Source organism: Lycium ferocissimum, chromosome 1, assembly GCF_029784015.1.
Source record: "Lycium ferocissimum isolate CSIRO_LF1 chromosome 1, AGI_CSIRO_Lferr_CH_V1, whole genome shotgun sequence".
Taxonomy (NCBI): Eukaryota; Viridiplantae; Streptophyta; class Magnoliopsida; order Solanales; family Solanaceae; genus Lycium; species Lycium ferocissimum.
The window spans coordinates 8,765,830-8,772,414 of record NC_081342.1 but is presented as its reverse complement, the minus strand read 5'-3'; positions in this window follow the sequence as shown (position 1 = coordinate 8,772,414).

Sequence of the window (6,585 nt, the reverse complement as noted above, 5' to 3'; positions counted from 1 at the left end):
TTTTTCCATGCTAGAAATAATATAATAATTTTTCTGTGCCTCCCCCTTTACCTAGGAACGTGACCAGTAAGCTGAAGTAGTGGGCTGGCCCACCTATTTTCTTAACTAATTCAACATCTCATATATTATATATATATATATATATAATATTTAATTAAATACATATACACTCATATTATATGAATATACTCCATAGTTAACCGCCTTTATACAAGATCGCTAAAATTAAATAAGCTATGAATAAGGAAGTAATTCAAGGACACTTAGAAAAATATCGGGTTGTTACAGTAAGCCAAAATATCTTTAGCTTTGCTGTTAGATGTTTATCCCTTCTTTTCATTTTACAGTAGTTCTCATTATAGGAGAAGATGTTCTCGATGACATTTGTAGAACTGATATATCCAATTTTGGGAATTTTCTTCTTTACACTCTTAAATATTTGAATTGTCTCATTAATTTCTTATTTTCCCTTCTTTTTGCATGTACACTTTGGGAGCAAATGGAGTCTTAATTCGGGACTCTTGCAAACTTGGAGTCTTAACCCAAGACTCTCCTATTATCGAGCATGGAGTCCATTCCGTAGATTTTCTTTTAAATGCATCAAATCTATCAAGAGGAACGAGCAAAATTGCTCGGGACTTCTTTTGGCTATCTTTCTATTACCAGTCATTCCATTTTCATTTTTTATTATTATTATTTTTTTAATTTATTTGTTAAATACAATTCTTTGGTTTGTTTATGTTTGGTGTATCCCTGTTTTGGGATTTTAGGATAAACTTAGTTAGTGTAGGTTTTATTCTATCATTTAGACTATCCCAATAATTTATTATTAATAAAGTAATATTTTCATCACTTAAAGAGTGGTAATATTTATATAAGAACTGAAGATGAATCTAAAAACAATTCTTTGAAGGCGGTATTATATCAACTGAAATATATTAGTGCCTTTGTTTGGACTGGTATTTTTATTATTATTTTGCAAATCTTATTTTATTTTCTCGCTAAAACCGTGGCTTTGGAACAGCTAGATTAAAAATTCTGTTTTCAGTTTTGGCATATTTTGAGATAAAAAGAATACTGTTTTATAAACCTTGCTCATGTTTTGAATTGACTGCTACTTGTTTCGAATCATTCAATATGTGAAAGTGCCAGGGATTTGTAAAGATTTCTTTTATATTTTATTTTGGCTTTAAAACTATAAAGTTGACTACTATTATTTATGTTTTAATACTATAAGATTGCTAGTTACAAGTTATTTTTCTCAAATGGTTATAAAGTATCTAAAATGCTATACTTATATTTTGAGACTATTTTTTTTTTTAACCTAAGTTTGGCCGGTTAACCGTAATTAACGGATTAATGGATGCCTAAGACCTGCCTATTAGGATATTTAGAACCCTTACCTAGAATCATTAAGTTAAATAGACCTTTAAAAAACGGAGCCTATTTTAAACATTTATCTAGTTAATAACTAGGTGTCCTAATTCACCGTTCAAATAATTAAGTGGCGACTCCTTAAGTTAAACAATATAGGAATCACCAATACGTTGTACTCCGCTTTGACCCGATTTAAATGGGGTATAACAGCTTGGCGACTCTGCTGGGGACTATTTAGGTTCTTAACCATAACAAACATAGGTTAATTAAGTTATTGTGCTTTAGTTGTTCTTCTTATGTGTTTTATGGAAGAAAAAAAAGTGATTTTTTTTTCAATTTATTTCTTTATTTGCTTTAACTATTTCTTTTATGTGATAATTTTGTTATTTACTTTAACTATTTTTTTGTGTGATAATTTTTGTTATTTACTTTAACTATTTCTTTTATGTGAATTCTTATAATTATGTGTTATTGCTTTCTTTAAAATTGTCATTCCGCTCATATTTTCTCCAATTACGAAAAATTCACACTATCACACGTGCTTGCGAGGTGTGTTTTTGCGCACACGCAAATTTCTTTTGAAATCCCAAATACTAGGAGAGTTGGCATATGCGCGGGGTGTCCGAATTTCCAGTGACCGCATAGCCTTCTCACTCGAGTAGTCCGCTCGGGAACCTTGTGTCTAGTAAGCCAAATCTTAGAAAACTTAGGATAGAGCTATGCCACCAATTCCATTTAAGTCATGCATGCATAAACCTTAGGTGGGTCGGTCCTTGGTATCGACTCCACAATTAGGAAGCCCACTAAATTATTGACGGGTTTCATAACCTAACGGCCAACAAGCATATTATGTGTAACGTGATAATGATAGAAGGATCCAAGCCTAATCATGAGCATGCCGAGTTTGGAAATCATTTTTTTTCTCTTTTTTGTAGGATGGATTTCGTCCCCTAGATCCTTGAGATTAAGATGGTTAGTGGTGTTCCAAGCAAGCTGATATGGTCGAAGATTTGGACCATGGTTGTCACTCCCGAGATGTGGGCTCAAATGGAAAATATAATGCAGTATTTGGGGAATCCGAGAGCAGGGCCTAGCAATGACGGGGCATCATCTTCATTTCCGCCGCCAGCGTGATCAAGTGCAAAAGATCTAGGCCAAGTCTTAGAATTGTTTTTACATTATGTCATCTTTTATGTATTTCAGTTTATTGTCTCATCAATGTACTCACTTTTGTTATTTCAATGAAACTTGGCCTTCTATTTCCAAACTCAAGTATCTCAATTTAATGGCTTGGAACACTCTATCATAATCTCGAATATTTGGCGATAGGCCTACCTCTGACACAAAAGAGGTCCCATGCATAATAGGTGGCACTATGATTGCTAGATTTCTCTTTTACTATGTGATTTGTTTGCTATGTAATATATGTTTCTTTCAACATTATTTGTCAAATGTTAACATTATTTTATTAAAGTAGCAATCATTCACACTATACTAACGTAGTTTTCTTCATTTTTGAAGGTTTTCTTTTATTTTGATTATTTCCCCAAAGGTTGATTTGTGTTATTTGCGCGAATCGGCGGATCACCCATACTTCACAAGATCAAAAGCACGAGCATCCAACAACATGAATGATTCAGGTGAATTTGAACAGACTGGCTTAGGACTTATCACCGTTCCGAGAGACGAACCTGAGGCTTCAGAGAGAAGGAATGCTGATGAACTCATCGCCCAATTGATGCAACAAATGGCCAACATGCAAAGTGAAATTGAGCGACTTCAAAATCTCACCAACCTGTCCATTACCCTAAACACTCCTCCTCATGAACAGAGAACAAGTGCGATAATCCCACCATCCTTTTCGCCTGTTGACTCGCCTACCTCTCAACTCTTTTCCTCAAACCCTCCACTTCACACAATCAATCCAAGCGCTACTAATTCGCCCCCCATCCCACAACCAACTAACCCACAACAAGCCATCCCACAACAAAATAACCCGCAACAAGCCAACCCACAACAAGTTAACTTTCAACAAGCCAATATGTTACCCTTCACCACTCCATATATTCCTCAGCCTTCAGTTATCCAAACTATCCCACTCAACCAGACCACTCTACCTACCCAAAGCTACCAAGCAACCCAACACATACCGTTGGCACACACCGCTAACCATAACATGCAGTATGTGCCACCAGTATATGTAGCGGAAGCTCAACCTTTCACTACCCTATTACAAACCATGCCACATCCAGAGACCGATCCTTAGGAGGAGATAGAAAGGGAAGCGAGGGCGAAAACGGACGAGAATGTTGCCAAGGAGATTCGTAGTCTGAAAGAAGCGTTTAAAAGCATCCAAACCCATAAAGGATGTGAAGGACTTGAATACAAAGATCTTTGTATTCATCCCGATATTGAGTTGCCTGCCGAATATAAGGTGCCAAAATTCGATATGTTTGATGGAAAAGGAAACCCTCGGGCTTATTTGAGGTCGTCTTTGTGATAAACTTGTTGGAATAGGGAAAAATCAAGCCATTAGGATGAAGCTATTTATAAGGAGCTTGACAGGAGAAGCACTTGATTGGTACACATGCCAAGATCCGCAGAAATGGCGTAGTTGGGGAGAGATGGCGCAAGAATTCATGGATAGGTTCAGGTTTAACACTGAGACTGTCCCAGACAGATTCTATTTGATGAAGTTAGAAAGGAAGTCAACAGAAACTTTCAGAGAGTATGCTATGCGGTGGAGAGCAGAAGCCGCAAAGGTCCAGCCCCGATGGCGAAAAGTGAGATGACGACGCTCTTTGTACAATCTCTAAAAGATGCAACATACTATGAAAGGTTGATAAGTGTCATCGGGCAAAAGTTTTCTGAAGTTATTAGGATGGGAGATTTCATAGAAGAAGGTATCAAGACGGGAAGAATCACAAATTTGGCAGCCTTGCAAGCAACAAATAAGGCAATTCAATCAGATTCATTTGGGGGAGAAGTCAAGAAGAAGAAAGACGGAGTGTCCCGTATGTCATGACCATCCACCGAACATAGACCAAACCGGATGTTAACCTACCAACTCCCTACCCTTTATCACGCCCACCAACATTTATATTACGGCCCATTACGCCCAAGTCCCTCGCCCAACCCCTACCAACCAAAAAATTATTAACCTCCACTCCGCTTTGAAAGAAAATCAACTAAATCTTATCGTTTACCACCTAATTATATAAACCCGACCAACATATTGTCTACCTCGAGCAGCCGCCTATCGGAAAGCCCATCATAATACCGGTGGACATGATACTGAAAACCTACTCAAAGCCTTGAGGTGTTGATCAAAAAGAGAGATACCAACCACAAAATCATCCACAAATATAAACAACAGACCTCTACCCAAACTTTGAAAGAAAACACCATTGACCAAAACTTATACACCATTAGCCGAACCCTTAGCCCAATTATATGAAAGGTTGAGAGGCTCACCCAAGGCCTAAGATCACATCCAGTTGCCGAGGCACTTTCTTTCAAGAAGAGTTCCTTGGAAACCGCTTCGATGAAAGGAACAAAGGAAAGGATGGTATAATGGGACTAAGCATTGTGTGTATCACTCGGGAGTTAACACGGACACGATAGGAAAATTGCCTTATTCTCAAAGAGAAAATTGAGGCATTGATCAAAGAATAGTCACACCGGCCCAAAGGAGCTCCCCAAATATAAAAACAACCCTGTTCAGTGAGACCCCGAGACCTCGTCAAGCCCACAAAGGTGATGCAAATGAACATGAGTCATGTGAACATGATCACATTGAACATGAAAACGCAGAGATAATTCATTTGGAAGGGACTATTGTACCATTACGGTCGAAAAAGACAAAAAGGTTGAATCATTAGCCTTTATTGCTCCGGGTGTAATCACGACCGTAGAGTTCCAAATGAGGGCTACCAATTGAAGTGGAAGTGCTCATGGATCCAAGGCCTCGAGGATCACGAGGTCCCTTAGTGCTCAAGACCTTCGTCGCCCGCGCGCCCGTACATCCGTATTCTCGTGCGTTGAGATGCACATTAGGTTAGTCTCATGTGCTCAAAGGACAGGATTATGTTTGAAGTTATAAGTGTTTATGTTATGTTCAACAAGAGATGAGTAAGTGCCGCGAAGGTTGAAGGTTAAACGAATCGGAAAGAAATAAAATAAGTTTCGCTCGGTTTGGGATGTTGAATAAGTTATACGATTTTAGTATGGAGTTTTGGACATATCAAGTATGCAAATAAAGGGATCGGTGTATAAAAGTTTTAGGTCTCGAAATAATTTCCGCGGATGAACGAAAGTTTACGATCAAGTTCATATAATAATCTATGGAAAGTCGAAATTAAGTTTGTCGAAAAAATTTGAAACAGAGATCTTTGGAATGGCATATCTCCATGTGTGTTAGGAGTTTTAAGGTATTTCAAAACTATATAAAGGGGTTTAACCCCTCATTTTCAGCCAAAAACATCCCAAATATTCCAGAAAATTCCCCAACCTTCCACCACCCACTTTTTAGCCTAAAGGGTTATAATTCCCAAATCTCGGTCCGGAAAATTCGTATAGTTACGACTACAAAATTGTGTATTGAGGCGTTGTGGCTTAATCAAAGGGAAGGAGTGAAGATATGGCATTATTATCAAGGGAAAGGTATGAATCTCTTTCTATTTGTGTTAATATCGATTTATTTAAGGAGAAGGGGCTGTAAAATCATTACAAAATGGCTATGTGATGGAAATATGGGACGAACACCATGTGGAACATTTCTATGGAATACGTTGATATGGGAAATGATGTTTTTGTTGTTGGTATCGTTATTGTTATTGTTGGTTGTTGAATTGAGAATTCGGGCTAGGCATATAAACAGGGAAAATGCTCGACAGAATATAAAATAGTATAGCTTGAAACTTGGTACAAGTGTGTGATAAAGAGGCTAACGTTAGTGTGAATTCTCTTAAATGTAGACTCACGAATTCGGATGAATAAGTGTGGATAACTGGAGGTTGAACAGGTATGTTAAGGCTAGTCCCTTTCTTCCAAAGGCATGAATCCTTTCTTATGAATCCAATTAGTACATAAACACGAGCGTTCCATAACGAATTCCATTTCATTCTTATGCTTTGTATTTTAAATCTTAAGGTTTTGTCGTTTGATTGGTTTTAAGACATTATTTCACTCATCGTCATCGATTAATCC